Source organism: Malus sylvestris, chromosome 7, assembly GCF_916048215.2.
Source record: "Malus sylvestris chromosome 7, drMalSylv7.2, whole genome shotgun sequence".
NCBI classification, from domain to species: domain Eukaryota; kingdom Viridiplantae; phylum Streptophyta; class Magnoliopsida; order Rosales; family Rosaceae; genus Malus; species Malus sylvestris.
This window is the reverse complement of record NC_062266.1, coordinates 32245584-32269158: the sequence shown is the minus strand read 5'-3', so window position 1 is coordinate 32269158 and position 23575 is coordinate 32245584. Positions and strand designations below refer to the sequence as shown.

Below are 23575 nucleotides of genomic sequence, written 5' to 3'. Positions count from 1 at the left end.
ATGGCTGTGTTTGCACCAAAAACAATCTTCCTCTTTCATGCATTCATTTTACTGCTTTCAACTAGGGTTTCAGAATCAAAAGCAGCGCTCAGTGCTTACTACTACGGTCAAACGTGTCCACAAGCTAAGAGAATCATATTACAAGCGGTGTATAATGCTTCCATGCATGACCCTAAAGTCCCAGCTAAGGATGTTCTTCCATGATTGTTTCATAAGGGTACAATCTTTCTCTCTCTCTCTCTCTCTCTCTCTCTCTCTCTCTCTCTCTCTCTAATATATACAAGTCCTTTTTTTTAGCAGGGCGCCCTTTCACTGTTCATGGAACAGGATAAAAATAATCTCAAGTTGTCTGTATGGTGACCATGTACTGCCTACATAACATCGCTTTATACAGTAGAGCTATAAAAAAAAAAAAGGCAAAAACACTAAATCATGGATAATCACTAGCTATGTGGTCAATACTTAGTAACTATATAAGCACTATGGGGTGCGTTTGTTGCGCCAGACTGTTTCGGACTGGACTAACTGCAGGGATTAAGCTGGACTGACTTAGACTAGACTAAGCTGGACTAACTTAGTGAAGTGTTTGGTGCAGTGTCGGACTAAGAAGCAGGATAGTGGATTTTTTTTTTTGGAAACTATTGAAAATTAACATTAGCCAATTGACATTTTTAATTTACTTTTGCCTTTAAAAAACAAATATTATTATGTCATTCCATAACAAACTATCTTCTACCATTGGAAGAAGAGAACCAGCTCACAAACCAACCACATTTCTCAAACTTCTGGATTCCCCTTTCTTTTGTCAATCTCTCACTCTCACTCTTCACTTCCTCTCACAATCAACTACACCCACTTCAAATCCCACGGCAAGCTCATCCCACTCGCCACCGATAATCAACATCACCCACTTCACATCCCACGGCAAGCTAAAATTGTGCAGAGGCTTCGTCGGTTCGTCCTCTCGGTACCCATCGCCATGGACTTTGCTGCCTTTGTTTCTCACGCCTCGGAATTTTCTGGGAAGAGAGAAGAATTTTTATTGGGATTGTTGTTTTCGTTTTGCTTTTTTGTTTTGAATATGGGCATGGGTGGGTTGGGTTTCAAATTTCGGTTTAAGATCTGGGCATGGAGGCAAATGGGGTTGCAGAGAGGCATGTTTGTAGACGACACTGTTGCACACAACGCAAGCTCGAAGACGGGATTAGCAATCCCAAACGTTTTGAGGGGCCTCGCTAAGACCACGCAGTGAAGGACTTAGTCGGCACGAGTCCGACTTAGTCCCATTAAACTTTGTCCCGCTTGCACCAAACACTGGACTAGTAAGCCAGTCTAGTCCAGTGAAACTTAAGAAGGTCAAACAAACGGGGCCTAGTTGTACTATAGTATCCTACTCCGAGAACGTTGGAACGAGATCCCTGCTAAGAAGCTTGGTCTATATATTGTATAAAAGTTGTGTAGAACTAATCTATGTTGATCTAGGGATGCGATGCGTCGTTGCTACTAGACTCAACCGCAGGAAACCAAGCAGAGAAAGATGGCCCTCCCAATATCTCAGTCCGATCATTCTATGTGATAGACGATGCCAAAGCCAAGCTAGAAGCCGCATGTCCACACACCGTTTCTTGTGCTGATATCGTTGGCATTGCCGCATGAGATGTAGTGATCATGGTATGTATGCACGCAATTTCCTAGCTACGTACATACTATCCGCTAATCTGAAAGTGTACAGCTAGTACTGTTATCGTTGCAGTATTTCTCATGTTGTGAGACAAATGCTTATATATAGAAGAACCTGACGTGCGTACATTCATTATTGTCATTCCGGAGGTCCGTTTTGGAATGTGCTAAAAGGAAGGAAAGACGGAGGGGTGTCGAAAGCTAATGAGACCATCAATATACCAGCTCCAACATTCAATGTATCCCAATGGATTCAAAGCTTTGCTAAGAGAGGTCTAGGTGTTAAAGATTTGGTTGCTCTATCTGGTGGCCACACTCTAGGGTTCTCACATTGTTCTTCATTCGAATCCCGGCTTCGGAATTTTAGTTCAGTGCACGATGTCGACCCAACCATGAACAATGAATTTGCTCAGAAGCTAAGAAACAAATGCCCTAAACCAAACAGGGATACCACTGCCGGAGAGTTGTTCGATTCAACTTCCTCAACTTTTGATAACAATTACTACAAGCAATTGGTGGCAGGTAAGGGCGTGTTTGGATCTGATCAAGCGTTGTTTAGTGATTACAGGACTAGATGGATTGTTGAGTCGTTTGCCAAGGATCAAAGTGTGTTCTTCAAGGAGTTTGCAGGTTCGATGGTAAATCTTGGAAATGTTGGGCTGATTGAGGATGGTGAAGTGAGACTGAATTGCCGTGTGGTGAATTGATCAGTATCATATGATCACGAAAGGGTAATTGATCAAAGATTTATATTTCTATTGTTTACAATTTGTTCCCGATTTAAATCTCCAATGTAACTTTGATCTTGTATTGAAAATAAAATTTATTTTCCTTATAGGTAAGTTGGTTTTTGCACATACGTTAACACGTCATGCACTTTTTTTTTCTCTCCTTGCACACCCGTCTTTAATCATATTCGGGTTTTCTTTTTCGTTTGTTTTTTTAATCTAATGATCATAAATAAAGAGAGAGATGGGTGAAAGAAAGAAAAAAAATGTATAATTATCATTTATATGATACATAAGGGCTCACAATGGACTTCGACGGATTTATATATTTTCATAGAAGGCATAATTACACTTGTTTTTTTTTGAGAATTTTATGAATTTTATACAAACATCTATCTCATATCAAATTTGAATTTATGAAATTCTCAAATTAAATGAAGACTAGATGAAACTAGATTAAATGATTGCGTGTGTATAAAATATACTCTGTAAACGTACACATGTTATATCGTTTGGTTACTTAAATTAATGAAGACTGAATTGTCGTGAGTTGCCAATAGCACGAGAAAAACTTACATGGAATGGGTACGTGGAGTTCTTTGTTCAATAATGCATTGCCAAATGCAGGTTTTTCTACATGACAATGTGTTATATTGAATCAGGATGTCAAGTGATAGTGAACTTGTTCCATGTAACTTGCTCTCCAATAGCACGATTGAAAAAAGAAATTACACGAGGCTTCCCACACGATCGAGTGCCCTTAAATATTAGAGGGAGATGCTGATAAACCACAAGTGTTTGTATTGTCAAGTCAATTGGTTGAATATATGAGTAAAGGGAAAACTTGTTCTATGTAATTTCAGAACAAACGGCGGCATCGGCATTCTCACGAAAGACGGAGTCAGTGTCGTAATGCCTTTTCAGTTCTGTTGACGATCCTGCCTTCTCTCTTCCCCTTGAATAACATTCATCTGCCCAGAAGAAATTCTCAAAGTATTGGACTATAAAACTTCGAAGTAAATAATCAACTAACCTATGTAAAAGTTTTGGCAACATATATAACTTAGTTACTCATTACCATAGAGATCTCACGAATCCAGAGGCAACTATTCGATTCAGCGAAACATGGGAGGATCTATATAAAAGATATCAACTTGGAAAATAAGAATGTTTGAACACAGTGCAGTTTGTAGGCTCAACTCAGTTAACCATGAGTGATGCCAACGTATTCCATTTATAGAGATTACAACGTATTCAGTTACAAGGAGATTTATGTCCTGTATCAAAACATTTACAAGATAAACATATTGGATAATTAACAAGATAAACATATTACGTGTAGTATTTGCTTCATGTTTATCCAAACTCGACTTGCAGGTTTGAATGTTATCCGCGGGAAATGGTGTTGCTGTTATCAAGTTTGGCTGACTGGATTGCTGATGTGGATTGGACTGCTGACATGGTTTATCACTAAACACACCGTACGTACCCTATTTACAGTTGTGCCGTTTGTTAGCACCTTTGCGGCCTGGTTAGCGGTTCCAAGATCTTCGATCCACACCAAGGACACAAGGAGTGCCAAATACCATATGGACTCTGGAACCTCAATTTCTTGCCCACATGTAACCGGAGCAGCAGCCATGCATCGTGAAGGCTGCTCACCCACGCTGGTCTCTTACAGCAATCAAATTTGCACTTAAGACTACAAGGTATGTCAAACAATCTACTCAGTAATTTCCAGAATTTCTTTACACACCATTATGTTTTCTCAATACATCGTACGTCGTGGACCCAAAAAAGCACGAAAATGAATCCCTTTCTCGCTCGCTCTGTTTAATGTTTCAACCATACGGGTGGGAGGACTCTGCCTTCCTTTTTCTGGCTTGCTCTGTTTTATGGGTTTGTGGCCCATTTAAATGGGCTGAGCCATTTGGCCAATTTCATTTCTTCATTTGGGCAAGAGATGGAAGTACGTGATTGACCTTGGTAGACAGCTGCAGATCCGAAACATACTTCCAGGCTTCCAGCCAATGTTTCTTTCTGGGTCTCACAAACACGTCCCCGTCTAGCTGCCAGCCTGAAACCCTAACTATTTTTATTTTATTTCCACACTAAAAATAAAAGATAATATAAAGATAATTTGGCCCATCACGTGACAGGGTCGTATCCAATCGGAAATCATGACGACAGGTTGCCGACGGCTGACGCGGCTGTCATTATACGACGATCTTTGACATTTTTCCCTTCAAGATATGAAGAAAAAAAATACTAATGAAAAGTTCCAAAAAAATTTAGTTTTAATGAAAATGACAAATGAAGGTGTAGTGAATGGTAACAGGAAAATGTAAAAATATGATTTTTTGTTAAAAATGATTAGTATCGGTAGTGTTTTATTAAAACTCTCTATGAAAAATATCCTACATGTAAAGATTCCAATTGTTGATTACCAATGCATGTTTACAAAGCACGTGCTTTGTACAATGTGAAACTTTCTAAGCCAAAGCACGGTCTACCACTAATATCATCAATATTGTTACAATTTAATCACTTATTACTTGATGTTGAGTTTTATCACAAAAGACCTTGGCAATATTAGGGGCAAATACTCTCATATATTAATTGTACATTGTGAGATACTATTCTCCAACACGTCCCCTCACGAGTAACCCGACACAAGAACCGGTCAAGTCATTATACTGGAGCTAACGCAACTTTTTGAGAGCCCGATCATCACTCAGGTACTAGAGCCAACGCAATTATTCGAGAGCCCAGTCATTTAATGTCCTTAAATTGGAGCTTCCGCAACTTTTCGAAAACCCAACTTAAAGAAGCAAATTTGAGCCCAATAACCAGACTCAAGACTTGTAAAGTAGCCAACTTTGATACGACGTGAAACTTTATAGGCCCAAGCGTGGTATTGCTCGTGGATCCTATGGCACCGTGATGTTGGAGATACTTTGATTTCTTTGAAGGCTTCAATTCGATTTCAATTATTTTTCTTTGTTGCAACTTTGATGATGTGCAGCATTTGTTTGCATACTTAAGTTTTTCATGTTTGAGACTTTAAAACATAGTTTAGTGGTCAATGATTTTCACAATTTACATTTTGTTGAGTTGGTAGACAGTAAGCCATCATTTATATTTGAGGTATTTGTCGATTTTTTTCCTGCACTTGTAAGAAGATGTCAATTTTCTTTATGAACATTAATTTTAATCAATTACCCTCCTGAACTTATATAATTTGTTATTGCACGGCACATGACAATTTTCTAAGGGTAAAGAGTAATTTTATCTCTAATGTGGACAACATATTGGTTTTTTTCTTTCTTCTTCTCTTCTCACTTTTTGTTTGAATTTTATCTCTAATGTGGGCAAGTATGAATCATCTTCATGGTCTTGCTTTTTCGTCAACATATTGGGGTTGTGATGCCATTTCATTAGCTTTCTTGTGACTTGATTCACATAACCGTCTTAGTTCACTTATTTTAAACTAACGATATTAGCTAAACTAAAGGGAAATGAGATGGTAATAATGTGATTCAAATTCTCATTTACCGATAATTAAACATAAAATCTCTCACTTATAAGTGAAGAAAAATACCACTATACTATAGTACAAACAAAATGACGAACACAATAAAAAATTACATGTAATTAATTAACCAAATAACAAATCACTTAACAACTCATGAGACATCTTTCCGGGGTGCAGGTTGCAAATCTTTTTCTTAATAATGCTACTAAAGAAATCATATCACTAGCTTTTTGAAGAAATCATTTGGCTAGCACTAGCTTTTTAAAGAAATCATTTGGCTAGGCTTTTTAGCTATATATGTGGCATATTTTCACCAATTTTATAGGGTTTTTTTTTCTTTGCTATTAATTATGGTGATCGACGATGATTTAGGCAAAAGCTAGGATATGGTGAGAGGGAAGATTGAGATTAAAAGAAGGGATGTGTTATCCACATACCATATTTTACTTATCACACATTTCTTGATAATTTATGTCCGTTAATCTTTTTCAATTCATCCGATCTGACGACCGAAAATTAAAAAGATGTGTGAGAAGTAAAATGGGATGTGTGGATATCACACCCCTAAAAGAATTGAGAATGACACGTGCCCGCAAGTGATCTTCTCGAAATGTTATCTTGCTGTGTTGTTCACGTATTAGGTTTGAAAATCCGCTACACATGACGGAACATATTAAGAATGAATCACACATTGATAAGAAGAGGAACCTTGCATGGGCTACCCTCCATATTGACAATTGATTTTAAGGAAACTAATGAAAAATGTTTGAAAACTTTGAGTTTTAACATAAGGACAAAATAAAGGGTAAAATGAATAGTATCATAATTAATTTTTTAATGTAAAAATATGATTTTTTGTTAAAATAAACAATATTGAGAGTTTTTCGTTAAAGTTCCCTTGATTTTATGTCAAAACCTCAACTTTTTGAAAAGAAAGTCAACAATCAGATAAAAAGATCCTTCTCTGCGTTTCCTGTCCCAGTGAATATTATTTCTAGGGTTTCTGATCTATTTTCCATCTTTGTATTCCTTCCAATCCAATACCGCCGTGTCCTGGCTGCTCTTTTTTGGGGGTGTTTTCTTGTGTCTTTTCAGTAAGTAATACTTATGGGTCTCTATTTTCCATTTTTAGAAACTTAATCTTACATGTTTTTGGGGGTTTTCTTCTATATATATATCCTTTTGGGAATTTCATCTATAATTTGCATTTTTTTATAACTTATTTGGGGTTTCAAAACAAGCCCTCTCCTGGGTTTTCTTAGCTGTCAGCGTTCTTCACAAATCTGTCATCTTTCTAGGGTTGGATCACTGATTCAAATCTTTCCGGGGTGCAGATTGCGAATCTACTTCTTAATAATGCTACTAAAGAAATCATTTCACTAGCTTTTTAAAGAAATCATTTCACTAGCCTTTTAAAGAAATCATTTGGCTAGCTTTTTGAGCTATACATGTGTCATATTTTCACCAATTTTATAGGATTGTTTTTTTCTTTGCTATTAACTATGGTGATCGACGATGATTTAGGCAAAGCTAGGATATGGTGAGAGGGAAGATTGAGATTAAAAGAATTGAGAATGACACCAGCCGGCAAGTGACCTTCTCGAAACGTCGAAACGGGTTGTTAAAGAAAGCTTTTGAGCTTTCGGTCCTTTGCGATGCTGAAGTTGCAGTCATCATCTTCTCTCAGAAAGGCAGGATCAATGAGTTCTCCAGCTCTGAGTACGTTTCTTTTGTTAAATACCTTATATTTAAATTCTCGAATCCCCATCTTTCTTTTGTTTTATATGTTTAATAATTTTATAAATAAATAAATGAAGCATCATAAAACGTCTACACGTAGTTGTACCAGCTTGCTAGGGGGAAATATTCTACAGATCTTTCGAGCTTTCTAGCAATATATATTTAATCAAGTACATCCCAAAAATATGTGGCTCCTTTTTCCTCTATTGACTTAGATGAAGGTCTGTGCACATCAGCAGCCGGTTTGAGTTTGAAACTGAAGGAACCAATTGCCCGGAACGAATATAGGAGGAATTTCCACATAAAATTTGAAAATTCATCCACATATGATGAGGTTGAATTTATACTTACTAGTTTGTGAATGACTGCATATGGATGATCAACACAATTTCACTGGAGATAGTAGTAGCCTGGTCCTTTATAGTTCTGAATGATTGCTATATGGTGCATTAGATTTCAAGAAGCATATGTGTCTTTTCTATCAATCTATGTAGATTGTTTCCTGTGTGGATTGAATGAGATTTCTTGGGGGCTTTTCAACTTAACATTCCTCCTTAAATACATGTGTAAATGATGTTGTTCTTTGTTTTAATCTATCTGTATGCTTAAAGTTCTGGTAAATTTATCACTAACTATATACGTACGTAATTATTTTGTCCATTTTATCATGTCATAATTTGCTAGCCTGTCAATAGTAATGTGTGTGTGTGTTGTTAAATTTATCACTAACTATATTTTGTTAGGCTCACTTCATAACGTATTTCAAAGATCCGAATGTCTATATTTTAGTACATCGTTCATATATCATCCTTATAAAAAAAAATTAGACAAATCCAAAACCTTAAGACATCCATTTGTAGTGAAGAAAAATAGACGAATACAATTCTACAAAGAAACACTAAATTTGATCCAACGGTCATATGGTTTCCGTTCTATTCTCTATTTACTTTATTTATTTATAAAGTACGATATTTCATTCATTGATAAGAGCAGTTACATAGACATATTTATGAAGAATTTGGCCCCCAAAAAGGCTCTTTAAACTTTTGCTCCAACTTGATGTTCATAGGTACTCCAAACAATAGAGACAAAGACAACACAATTGATTTGTCTCTCTAACTTTTCTTCTAAAAAACCCTAGATCTTAAAGCCTCAAAGCTATCATCCCTTGGTGTCACATCCTAGTCTCTGCTCCGTCGTAGCACGATATTGTCCGCTTTGGGCTCCGGCCACACCCTCATGGTTTTGTTTATGGGAACTCACGCGAGAACTTCCCAGGGGGTCACCCATCCTGGGAATGCTCTCGTCCGAACTTGCTTAACTTCGGAGTTTCAATAAAATCCGAAGCCAGTGAGTTTCCAAAAGGCCTCGTGCTATAGGAGGTGGGCATGTACATATAAGGCACATCACTCCCTCTCTGTTGGTCGATGTGGGATGTTACACTTGGGACGGTGGTAGCCCTCTAAACCCTCATATAGTCCTTCCTCCCGTCTCTCCCTTCCCCTCCATCCTCCCACTGTGTTGCCCATTTCCCTCCTTCCGCCGTGTAAATCACCTCTGTTTCCCTTCCCTCTTCCAACCTTTGCCCGCGCAACAGGTGCCCTCCTTGGAGCCACTTTGCGTTCCCTATCCTCTCGTCTTCTCTCCCACTTTTTTGCAAACAACCCTCCAAATTTTGTAGGAGTTTCTTTTCAAACCCTGTAGGCATTTGAATTTGGCCTTGATTCATGGTTGTGGGTAAGATTTATGGTTGTGGCGGGTCGGATCCACTTCCTATGAATTGTTCTCCATGGTGGTTGTGTGTTCCTCAGCCTACCCACGGTTGAGCCGCCTTACTTGGCCACATATGTGGTGTCTTTTCAATGGAGGTGGTAGATCTATCTAGAAGTAGTGCACCTTTTGCTATGAAGACAAACTGATTAGTGGTTCCATTCTCGAATTAGCTAGTTTTATTGTTTTGTGATGGGTTTTGTGGTTTCTTAGGCAGTCTGTTGTGGCCTTGCTGTTTTAGCAATGGTGGTTGTGACCTCACTTGTTTGAGTGATTGCTTTGTGTGGGCACTCAGTACCAAATATGACGTTTCTATCTTCTTTGCGTTTGATTTGTATTGTTTGCTGTTTGTGTTTGATAGCTTTATGTGGGCATTTGGCACCAAATCTGACGTTTCTATTATCTTTGTGTTGGATTTGTATTGTTTGTTGTTCATGTTTGTGGTAATCGTTGGTGGTAGCTATATAGAGGTTTATCTGATGAATTAGTTGTGCAAATTTCTCTTCAGCTCAAAGATTTGCTCACTAGAGTATATATATATACCTAATATATATATATATATATACACACACACACACACCTAATATAGCACCCTCTTGTATTATTCGGTTTCTATCAATGAAATCATTCTATTGTTGCTCTTAAAAAAAAGGTATTCGAGACAATAATGTTCATAAATATGGGAAGAGCACTAGTCACTAATGATCTTGAATAAGTCTTTGGAAATGTTTATACTGGCCTATAGGCTGTGTATGCACTTTTCTATATGTTTATCCGTTGCCGTATTTTGATGGAAGGGGTTTGTTCATTTTTATTATAACTCATGAATTTGAATGAAATGTACAATAGATTTTATGATGTTAGGCCTCCAACTTAGGGAATATAAAAAACCATGTAAGGTTGAACAAAATTATGAGAAAATGATGAAAAATTCGATCTTCTTAAGTTCTTATCCTTAAAGACAAATCGAGTAAGTTTGATATCTTATTCCATCTCATAATACCTTACAGTCCAACAAAGTTACAAAAGTAATTGGAGGACGAAGAGACCAAAAAAAAAAAATGACAAGACAAAGAGAGAACGAGCAGGTTATAAAAATGAGGAAAGTGGGAAGGAGAGATGAAACATATAATTAATGGAGATAGTAAATGATAGAGAGAAAATCATAATTGAAATGTTCAAAATTTTATAATCATATTGTTTAATACTTATAATTAAATTAGCTTTCATGTCAGATTATCTCAACCATTAAAAGTGAACTAGTCTAATGGTCTTAAGATTTGTATCAAATATTAACTTTAAAGATTGTTGTGTTCCTTTGTTTTAAACATTCAATTTTTGTCGTGCTCCTTTGTTTTAAACAGTCAATTTTTCACCAAGGAAGTACTTATGAATCATAATTATGTTTTCTGCTATTCCTTGACACTTATTGAATGGAAAACCTGAACCATTGCGTAACATCAAGTACATATATCTTGTTGTTAAGAGATACTGTAATGAATGGAGCACTATCTAATTTTATCATTATTTGGTTTTGACCTCTCGATTTCTGGATGCTTCAGCATGCACCAGACTATAGAACGATTCCACAAACATGTAAACGGAGGGGAAATCAACATGGTTGAAGTTGAACAATGTATGCAGGTTAGAAGCTCTATCTTGGAATTTCAAAATCCGTCTTTAGATTTCAGAGTTCGTTATAAAACTTGCAATATCTTGATGTTGTGAATCTTTCATTAGATAGACGAAATTAAACCCTAAATCAACAACTCTCTCCGCCTTCCTCTCTTGTTATTCATACAACTAAACCTTAGTATGGATTTGAAATAAAGTCAAAGAGAGGAAGGTTTTTTTACGCCAGTATGAGAATGAATTGACTAAAGAGAGAAGATCAGAAATGTGCAGCTTAATCAATGGAAGTCCTGCGTCCTGCCTCCTACACTTGCAATGCCCTCCTAGTGAACTGAAAGAATTAGTGTTACAGTACCCTTTTCCGATCCCACCAGTCATCTAGTTTGTTTCTATTTATTTTTACGTGGTATGAAGCATTTTGGCATTGATGATTTATAACGTTAAAAAAAATAGCATTGATAATAAAAACTTTATTCATTTTCAAATTTTGATTAAGGTCCTTCGGTTTTAATAAACACCATTAATTATTCAAAAACAAAATATTTACATGTCAAAATAATTAAGTTTTATTTTTAAATATATTCATTTAGCGTTACAAACGTTACATTTGATATATTATATTTATGGCTAAACTTTTTATCATATATTTCTATTTCTAGTTTGTACCCATTTTTAATTAGGAATTTTAATGAAACGTTCTTGATATTGTTCACTTTAATGAAAAACCACATTTTTACACTCAAAAGTTAATCATGATATTATTCACTTTACCCTATATTTTGTCATTTTCGTTAAAACTCAAAGTTTTCAAACCATTTTCATTAGTTTTCCTTTTTTAATTTGCAATCATTTTTTAAATTGAACCAATTTTATTTTAAATTTTAATTTGTACCCATATATTAATTTCTTTTTGTCCCTTATTTTTTAAACTTTTATTTGTACTCATAATTTTTTTTAACCTTTTATTTGTACCCATAATTTATTTATAACGTACCTTTTTTTTTTAAATGTACCACTTTGTTATATGTAAAATGTATCCCTATTTTTTTATGTAAAATGTACCCATTTTTAATGTAAAATCTATTTATTTTTTAATCTAAAATGTGCCATTGGTTTTTTTTTTTTTTAATATAAAATGTACCCATTGTTTTCTATATAAAATGTACCCACGTTTTTATGTAAATGTACCAATTTTTTATATATAAAATGTAGCCAAAATTTATTACATAAATGTACTCATTTTATAAAAATAAAATAAATAAAATAAATTTTTTTTAATAATCTAGAACGCCCATAAGCAATTATTATTATTATTATTATTATTTTATCAAAACCCATAAGCAATTTTGAATAATTAAATTGACAGTGTAAATGAAAGCAAAAAAAAAAAAAAACGGTTGAGTCTTTATTGGTATTATTGCATCTCCTTTATTATTATGTCATTTATGTAGCAGGAGAGACTTCAATAAAAAATCTAAAATGCATAAGGTTTGAGTCTATAACAGTTAGGGACTAGGGACCGCAAATAATTTTAAATTTGAGGCAAGGAAATTAGAAAGGAATTTGTAAAAACTGAGGTCTTCATAATATTTTTCTTTATTTTATATATATATATATATATATATATATATATATATGAAAATTCAATTAGTGAAGCATGATTAAACCGCTAAACGTAGAGCAGAAGGGTGGTAACGCTTGATAGAAATGTTTAGAAATGTTATGCTTTCATTTCATAAACCAATAAGATTACATCTTTGGTATATATACTAATGATATACCCACTTGTGCTACTAACTAATTACATCATTAACTAACTAATCATTAGCTAATTATAATGGTTGTTTTAACAACCTTATAACAAACTCATCTATTTACAATTTTATCCTTATTATCCCCCCTCAAACCAAGCGAAGGTAACCGTAGAGAGAGTTTGTTTATGAGGAGCATGAATCTCTGCTTAGACAGTGGTTTAGTACATATATCTGCAACTTTGTCCTGTGTGCAGACAAATAGAACATTGACTTGGTTGGCCAGTACTTGTTCTCGGATGTAATGATAATCAATTGCCACATGCTTTGTTCTTGCATGGAAAATTAGGTTTCTAGCCAATGAAATGGCAAAAATATTATCACACCAAAGATGTGGAGTAGAAGGAAGAACAAGTCCAACATCAACCATAAGCTTGCAGATCCATGTCAATTCAGCTGCAGTGTTGGTAAATGATCGATATTCGGCTTCTGTGGATGAATAAGCCACAATGAGTTGCTTTTTTGCACTCCAACTGATAAGGCAATCACCTAGGTAGATACAAAAACCACCAGTAGATCAGCGATCAATGCTACATTCTGCCCAATCATCATCTGAGAAGGCAGTGAGAGTGAGAGGTTTGGAGCACTTGGGAAACCATAAACCAAGGGACAATGTGCCCTTGAGATATCGAAGAATACGCTTGACTGCTTGAAAGTGAGATTTTCTTGGATGCTGCATGAATTGGCATACCAGGTTCACTGCAAATAATAAATTGGCTTGGTCCAGGTTAAATATCAGAGTCCACCAACCAAAGACCGATATTCTGCAGGATTAGCATACATGGGAGACTCATGACCCAATTTTGTGGTGCTGAAAAGTGTAACACAAGGCTTGGAACCTTCCATGTGAGTTTTGGTGAGAAGATCCAAGATGTACTTTTGCTGAGACAAAAATATACCAGATGAGGATCGATGAACTTCAATACCAAGTAAGTAATGAAGTGGACCAAGATCCTTAACATGAAATAAGCCACTGAGTTGAGAAATGATGTCTTGATAGAGTTGAGCATTAGGGCCAGTGATAATGATGTCATCAACATACACCAATATGAAAACTAATGCTGGATCCCTCTTGACAAATAGAGAGTGATCATTATGTGAATCGGAGTATCTAAGAAGCTTTAAAGCAGTGGTCAACTTCTCATACCAAGCCTTGGGGGCTTGCTTCAACCCATACAAAGACTTGTGTAATTGACAGACATGATGAGGTTTGGTAGGATCTTCAAACCCAGGTGGTTGTATCATGAACACAGACTTAGTTAAGTTGCCATGGAAAATTGCATTACTTACATCAAGTTGGTTGAGAAACCAATCGAATTTAGCAGCCATAGTAAGGAGCAGCCTTATGGTGACAGGCTTAGCAACTCGACTAAAAATCTTAGTGCAGTCCAAGCCTTGTTGCTGATGAAAACCTTTGGCAACAAGCCTTGCTTTGTACCTGTCAATGGTACCATCAGGTTTTCGTTTGATCCGAAATACCCATTTTGCATTAACTAAGTTGTGAGAAGAATTAGCAGGATCTAGAGACCAAGTTCCAGTTTGAATGAGGGCATTGAATTCCTCTTGCACTGCTTTCCTCCAATGAGGTAATTTGAGGGCCTGAAGATAAGTTGTTGGGGTATAATCTGGGGATATATCAGAAGGGAGAGGATGTTTGGTTGCCAAAAGGGCTTTGGGTTTGAAGATACCAAATTTTGATCTGGTTTGCATGGGATGAGTGTTGATAGGTAATGAAGGCTGAGCAAAGTTATTAGAGATAGAAATGGTAGTGGGAACTTGAGTTGGGTGTGTTGGTAATGAGGAGTTAGGAATAGGGGAAGGTGAGGGTGAAGATGTAGGGAGAGGTGTAGGATTAAGAGAATGAGAGATAAAGGGAAAAGTGAAGGTATTGGGAATGGTGTTATGATTCTATGTAGATGAACTGGTACAAGACTGAGATTATTGATGAACTCATTTTGAGCAAAAGGAAAGGTAGCTTCATTAAAGATCACATGCCTCAAGATGTATAATCAACCAATGAGAGGATCAAGACACTTGTAGCCTTTATGATTCAAGTTATAACCCAAGAAGATGCATTCCTTGCTTTTGGGATCGAGCTTGGAGTTGGTACAAGGCTTCAACCATGGAAAACACCTACAACCAAATATTTTCAAAGACGTGTAATACGGAGCTCGACCAAATAATAATTCCCAATGAGATGATTTGGTGGCTGTTGGCAGTCTGTTGATAAGATAAATGGATGTGGCAAATGCATCATCCCAATAAGAATGAGGAACCTTGGATGCTGCTAGGAGAGTTCTAGCAGTTTCAACTAGATGCATGTGCTTGCACTCAGCACAACCATTTTGTTCTGGCGTGTGAGGGCAGCTAAATTGGTGTGAAATGCCATGCAATTGAAGGTAATGGAGAAATTTGGAACTTAGAAATTCCCTACCATAATCAGATCTTAGAGTCACAATCTTAGAGTGGAGCAAATTTTCAACCAAAGGTTTGAAATGTACAAAAGTGCCAAAGACATCAGACTTGGATTTAAGAGGAAAGAACCAAGTATATTTCGTATAGTCATCAACAAATATGATGTAATATTGATATCCATTGACATAAAGAAGTGGTGTAGGACCTCATACATCAGTGTGCAGAAGCTCAAGGATGTACAAGATACAGAAGCAAAGGGCAACTTAGAACATTTTCCTAGAGCACACAGATTTATGTAAAGAGTTTGAAATTGAAATATAGGACTTAGATGCTAGCTTATTTAGTATTTTGAATGCAGGATGGCCCAATCGTTGATGCCAAGTAGTTGATGCCAAGTATCTTGTGAAGCTTTAACATATGCTACAAATACATGTTGACTGCCAGTAAATGGAGATGCATGAAAAGGATAAAAGCCAGCTCTCACGGGACCTTTAAAGAGCGTTTTCTCAGAAGAAAGGTCTTTCACAAAGTGAATAGAGCACCAATTATCAAGTATGAATTGATTTGCATAAATCAAATCTTGCATAAGATGAGGAACATGTAGGACATTTTTTAGAGCAAAACAATGAGAGGTAGTGTTAAGTGTAGAAGATCCAAAGTTAAGTATAGGCAAACCTTTGCCATCACCGATATAAACTTGTTCCGGTCCATTGTATGGCTCAGGACTTTGCTAATTCGTGTAAGAGTTGGTCATGTGCAAACTAGCTCCAAAATCAAGCAACCATGTGGAAGTAGTAGTTGCATTGTATGTGGTTTGAGAGTTCTTGGTGCCAAAGTGTGTATTCATGCGTTGTGGACACTCTGCAGCTTCATGATCCATTTGGCGACACATTTGGCAAGAGATCTTTCTGGTAGAAAAGTTGTAGTTAGAACAAAAACCACGAACTATGAGTACACTGACTGCCTTGATGATTTCTTTGAGTACCACGAGTATTGTAAGGCCTAGGATTAGAAGAATGTCCACGATATGAAGCACCATAGGAATTCAGATTTGATCCACTCTGAGTAAAGAATGCATGTGATCCAAAGTCACCAGTTGGTGTTGGAAGAAGGCCAATAGAAAAATTAAAGGCTTGAATCGGTGCTGGCGAAGAGACTTTCTTGTGAGTAGTTAAGTGCAATTCCTTGCTCAAAAGTAGTCCATGAAGTTCATCAATGGTGGTGGAACCAAGCCTGAACTGAATAGCATCAATGAATGATTCATACTCAAAGGGTAAACCATGCAGAATCACAGAGATCAACTTAGAGTCTTTGATCGGAGCTCCGGCATTAGCTAGGGCATCAGCAATTTCTTCAATTTGTTGAAGATAGATCGCAATCGTAAAATCACCCTTCGTGATGGTACGAAGATGAGAACGAAGCTCGTGAATGTGCGGTTGCCAATCGTGATTCCAATTTCGACCATAGTTCACGAGTCGAATTGACACCAACAATGTATGGAATAAGAGCATCCAAGAGTGTAGGATGTTCTGATCATTCTCAAACCACACAATGTACTGTGGATTTAGAGTGGCGGTGCAATTTCCAAACGAGTCAAGAAGAAATTTCGGTGGAGCAGGCATTGTGCCATCAATGATACCGGTGAGATTGTACCGGCTAAAGATCGGAGCGAACAAAGCACTCCATGTAAGATAGTTCGTTGTCGTGAGCTTAATCAAAACCAGATATCCAATATTCTGGATCATGATCGATGAAATTGCCGAGGATTGTGAAGAATTAGGGCAAGAATTCATAGAAGTGGGATGAATAAGAGAGGCAGATTGAGAAGAAGGAGAGCCAGAGGTCGCCATGGCCGAAAAGCTAGGGTTTTGAGCTTCAAAGAGGGAAGAAGAAGAGTGAGAAGCAGGAAGCGGAGAGAAGAGGATCGAAGGTCGTTAGACGCATGCGAGAGGTACCATGATAGAAATGTTTAGAAATGTTAAGCTTTCATTTCATAAACCAATAAGATTACATCTTTGGTATATATACTAATGATATACCCACTTGTGCTACTAACTAATTACATCATTAACTAACTAATCACTAGCTAATTATAAGGGATGTTTTAACAACCTTAGAACAAACTCATCTATTTACAATTTTATCCTTATTAACACTCACCCCCTAGTAAGGGTAGTGAGCAAATTCAGACTCAATTCTTCATATAAACTTGGACTAAAAATTCGTTTTTACTACTGTGCTAGAGGAACATGCATGGTGCATGTAATAAGCAACCACCCCTTGCATTTGCCGAACTTGAACCCCAAAGAAGATATAGCCTTTTTATTATACCATAACTTGATTTAAACATGGGGCATTTCTGGGTGCTTTGTGTGCCCTGGAATCTCTTGTATTTCCATAGGGCATTGGAAAAAGGACTATTGTGTTCACTGTGGGCACAGAAGCACTTAAGCCTCGACAGTCTACTTTCCTGGGAAGTGGTTTTGGGGTCACTTGCCTGGGATGGTTCTTATTGCTTCTCTTCCTACTTGCTTATGTTAGGCACCTTTCTTTTCAGTATAATCCAGAACTAATTATTTAAGAGATTCTGTGTGTCAATTGTGCGTTATAATTATATTGTACCTATGTGAAAATCAGTACCATACATGCACACAATTGTATATGTTAATATGTATATTACGTGTACCATAGGATTGCTAGGAAGATTTTTGGATTTTGTCCTTCCTCATCTTGCTTAAGCATCGTCATTATTTTACAATATTGAAACCTGATTGGCTGGTACATACTCATCAAACGAGAAAGGAAAAAAGAAAAGAAACTGAGGAGGGGTCTTCAAGTTGTTGATTAGGTTAACTATTAGCAAATCCTTTCACACCTAAGCATGTTTCCATGCGTTTGTACTCTATAGGAGGATTATATATAACATTTCACAATGTGTATACTCTTTAGTTGTGACTGATCATTTTACACAATTTTATTACATAAATGATTTCACGTTTCTTTTGAATTTCTACGCTCTCTTTTAATTTTTCTTTTATTTGTTCAATTCAATAGCTTAAAAAAATGTAATGCAAAAAGGAGTGATTTCTTGATAACCTAACCTCATATATGAGACAAATTTTGGCTGAGAAAAAACTAATTAATCTGCTTATGCTTGCAGCGCTTGAAGCATGAATCAGCTATTATGGCCAAGAAGATAGAGATCCTCGAAGCTTCTCAACGGTTTATGGCTTAGTTTTTATCATCTTCTCCTGCACTTTTTGACTCAACTGACGTTTCAGGTTTTCCTGAACTCTGGAATTTGTATGTCTTAGGAAGCATTCGGGAAATGGTTTGGATTTTTGCTCTGTTGAAGAACTCCAAGAGATCAGTAGCCAGCTGGGACGAAGCTTATGCAGCATAAGAGAGAGGAAGGTATTTCAGCTGATGATGATCACAATTCCATTTTCCTCCCAACTCTTATCAGTTAAATGGATTTTTATTTTCCTTTTGAAATTTAACTAACTTGAAGTGATTCCAGGCTCAATTATACATGGAGCAGCTGGAACAACTTAAGGCAAAGGTATTTACTTAATTTACTGCTACAAAACTATTAAGGTGATGTTATTAGCACTTCAAAGCTGTTATCCTGCATGTATTGTATAATATTTTTTGGAAAATTGGCTAAAATGAAAAGAAAAAAAAATTACATTCCAATTGTTGAAATTGATGAAAATTAAATATTGACGACATATTGAAAAACTGATCATTTCAACAATTGTTAAACTGTAAAATTTAAATATTGACGACACTAGAAAACTGATCATTTCAACAATTAGATTTGAAAATGATCAACTAGGCCAATTTTTTGGAGAGTCAATAATAACTCTCTAACCCTTAATAGTATTTGTAGAGCTCTATATATACATTGTTCAACTGCTTCACTAGTTCTATGTTCTTACAATCTTTCTCTCCTCTAAAATCAGGAGAGGTTCCTGTTACAAGAGAATGCGCAGTTATGTGAAGAGGTAAACGTTTTTAAATCCTTTTGAACTGTTTCCATTTAATTACTAACAACTACGTACTGTGCATGACGTTTGAGGTGCTCTTGTTTCCTGATTTCCATTATGATTTTTCTTTCTTTCTGGTGTTTCTTTTCGTGCTTATTTATCTGCACAATAATGATATGATCAGTGTGGTGCAAAGCCGTTGATGGAGTTTTCAGCTCAAAAAGAAACAGCGTTTGCTCCTGTAAGCTGTGAAAAAGCCGGAGCTTGCTTCTGCTTCTGTAAACTACAGGGGCCGAAGTAGCATGAGTTCTGAGGTGGAGACCGAATTGTTCATTGGACCGCCAATAATGCGCGCTGTTGATCGCATCGCAGTCTAATGTCAACATACATTAGATAAATAACGATGCTTGTCAATAATCTCTAAAGACACTGTCATAACAATTAAAAGGCTTTTTAGGAAGAATGATTATGAGATTGGCATAATTTTCAACTTTGTTTTCTGACAATGAAAATCGATAGAAGTGGCCAAGAGTTTGTCTGTTATAAATTATTTTGGTCATTTCGTGAAAAATCGGTCAATGACCTCATTAAATTGTCACAGTGAACGACCACGTGATCATCTTTTAAAAAGTATTTTTGACAAACCAACTCCTCAATTGAATGAGAATATTGATAAATTTTTCACAAATTAGTAGAAAAAAAATAATTATGAGAGTTGTAAATAAAAAAAAATATATAGACGGGGTATATTCAAGACTAGTCATATGACGAGTTTTGAATGGATTGCAGTGTCATTCAGCTAAATCTAATGACAAGTAAAGCTCTACATAAGTTTTTTTTTTGGTATGTGAAAGATAAAAATAAGTATATGAATAAACACTCTACTTGGATGTTTTCCTGGAACCTGCATCTCTTTTACGTTCTCCTATTTTCGAGTTCAAATCTTATACACCTATTTTCTCCTTTGTGGCCCATTTAAATGGGCCGAGCCATTCGACAAATTTCATTTCTTTATTCAGGCAAGAGGTGGACGTACGTGATTGACCGTGATAGACAGCTGCAGATCCAAAACATATTTGCAGGCTTCCGGCCAATGCGTCTTTGTGGATCTAACTACCTTTATTTTATTTCCAGCCTAAAAGTATTAAGAAAATATAAAGAAAATTTGGCTCATCACATCTTCCACTTGACGACAGACGATGCTGTCATTGTACGATGATCTTTGTCAAATTGTCATTGCGCCCTTCAAGATATCAGAAGTTTATGCGAAGATTACAATTGTTGATTCCCAACGCACTTTCAGAAAACACTACTGCTTATAAATATATATTCCTCAGTTCCTCCATCTTTTTCTTTCTTTGTTTTTTATTTTTGGCAAATAAGAAAAGCAGCGAGGTTAATAATCACTATCACGTGCAAAAAGTATTTTTTAAATCACAACATGATACGCACGATTTACACGTTTTAAATGTATTTATATGTATAAATTGAGAAAGAAAAAAATCAAATATTTGAAGTAAATGAATAATCTTAGATCATGCTAGAAGAAACTTTTCATAAACCAATTAAAGCAGTTGAATCCACGTAATAAAATCGGTCTCCACAAAATTTACATTAAGAATAGAAAAATAATATTCAATAAACAACTGATTGAATCACATTATTGCTAGCCCATTGTGAGACTAAGCTCACCCCCTTTCCATTAGTGTAGATAATATCGTTTGTTCAAAAAAAATTTTGACAACTAATTTAATCACATTATTGTTAGCCTATTGTGAGGTACTAATTAAAAAAAAATGTACAAAAAAATTTAATATTAAAAAAACACCGTTAAAACGACGAAAATACTTCTGTCATATTTGATGCATTATTTTGGGTTGCTTTTGAAGTTTTTTGTTTGAGGGGTATTTTTGTCCAATTCTTTTTTGTGAAGCTTGTAACACCAAAAAACACTATTCATTGGCTTGTTAGCTTTATATATAAGATTTTAATTATTCGTTTGTATTTCACTAAAAGGTTTTTTTTTTTTTTTTTCCAGTTCAGGTCTCCAGATTTTCAGCAAATATTCAACTTAAAGTTAAATCTCCATATTTTACATTCATTTATTTGTAATAATTGAGAGCTTTATGATAAATTATACTTTTGTAGGGGTAGGAAGTTTGGAGAGAAAGATAAAGGGAATAATAGAAGTAGACCTAATGTGGGTTCAAGAAACTGAAAAACGAGAAAAATCAAACCAAACAGCGAATAAAAAAGAAAAAAAATATCAAATTTTCGAATTAAAATTTTGGGTAAATCTCAGTTTACTACCCTCATGTTTCGTGGTTTTCAACATTTAGTACATCAAGTTTTTTTCGTCCCAAAGTCATACCTAAAGTGTTAATTTTGGGACAGTCTCATACATCTGTTAGTCAAACTGTTAAGTTTTCCGTTAAATGATGATGTGGCGCCCATGTGGATAATGATTGGGCGCCACGTGTCATTAAGGGGTCCATGTGGATTTTTTTTTAGAAGGGATTCAAAAAAAAAAGTTTCAAAAAAATTTCAAAAAAAAATAGTGGTTCCTAAAACTGCAACAACCATGGCTTTATCTTCATCATCCCTAACCCCTCCTCCTAAACCCATCTCAATCTTCATCTCCAAAATCCAGAAAAATCAACAACCCTACAAAAATCGAGCTAAAACTTTCAAAACCCAGATCAAATCTCAGCCCCAAATACCCCATAAACCATGAAAAAAAATTAAAACAAGAAATCTTGAAAATCCAACTTTCCGTCGATCCGCACGCAGAGCCATGAAGATCCGAACTTTGAATCTCCGAGAGGCCCACAAGCCCACGAGCAGTGGCGGGGGGCCGTCGTACCGCTCGGTGATGTGGTACTAGCAGGCCTACCACGTCGTGACGGCCTCCTCCTCCAACCCCACAATTGCCATCCACGACTCTCTTATCCTGTCCAGCCCTCCCAAGCTCGCTCTCAGCCCCAACTCCACTTGCCTCGCCTCCGGCTCCGTCGACCACTTTGTCAAGCTCTACAAGTTTCTGGTCAATATCTCCCAACCAAGTAAACAGACAACACCCAGATATGAATTTCCATCCAAAATCAAATACAACAAATTAGGGTTTCGTAATATGAGAAATTGGGATATGAGATTTGGGTATAACAAGGAGAAAAATAACAAATTCATAATAAAATTTGAAGCTTTTAAATATACAAATATGCACAAGAATGTAAATGGCAAGTTAATAGTACAAGGACCCATATATTCAAATTTTAGATAAAGAAAGAGAGACAGTGAGAGAGGAGAGAGAAGAGAGGAGAAATGAGAGAGAAAACTTACTCAGGTGGGTGTAAACGGCTCTTTAGGGTTTTGCCCTTCTTGCGAGAGAGAGAGAGAGAGAGGAGAGAGAAACTTGAGAGAGAGAGAGGAAAAAAAAACTTATGAGATAGAGAGAGGAAAGAGGAAAGAGGATAGGAGAGAGGAGAGAGGGGAGCGAGCGGTGGAGATGGAAGCTAGTGCGGGCGAGGAAGGCAAGGGGCTTACCGTCGCACCAGTGGGGAAGACGAAGGGGGAAGGAAAAAAGAGGTTCTGTTTTTTTTTAAATTTATTTTTATGTTTTATTTTAAGTACTTTTATTTAACTAATTTTTTAATTTTTAATTACACATGGCGCCCAGTTATTGTCCACATGGGTGCCACATCATCAGTTAACGGCAGACTTAACAATTTGACTAACGGATGTATGAGACTGTCCCAAAATTAACATTTTAGGTATGACTCTGGAACGAAAAAAACTTGATGTACTAAATGTTGAAAACTACGAAACATGAGGGTAGTAAACTGAGATTTACCCTAAATTTTTTAAACTGAACTGAAATCTATTGGTTCGGTTTTGGTATCAGTGGTTTGGAAACCGAAATGAACCGAACATCTAAACCCTTAAAACGATGTCATTTTATGTTTTACACCAAACCTAACTAATACACCTTGCATCCTCTTCTATCTCCAAACTCCAAAGTTCAAACTCGTCTTCCAAACTTAGAACCTCATTCTCTTGACGTCGCACACCTGACACCTCGCCCACCTCGCTTGCCCACCTTGCTCGATTCAATGCGATATGCCTCCATCCTTTCATGTTCTCCGCGACCACCTTCTTCACTGTGACATCTCTCTGTTCATCTCCGACTCAACTAGGCTCTCCCACCCGACCTCACCATCAAGATAAGACATGCACGTGACTCTATTTTAGAAATAAAACAATATAGCAATTTTTTAA

At 36.3% G+C, this 23575-nt stretch overlaps 2 pseudogenes; both read left to right on the top strand.

Annotated features, from left to right (window-relative positions):
- LOC126630445 (peroxidase 66-like) lies at nt 1–2471 on the top strand (annotated as a pseudogene).
- Nucleotides 2472–6879: 4408 nt separating this feature from the next.
- LOC126630447 (MADS-box protein AGL42-like) lies at nt 6880–19847 on the top strand (annotated as a pseudogene).
- Nucleotides 19848–23575: the final 3728 nt, after the last annotated feature.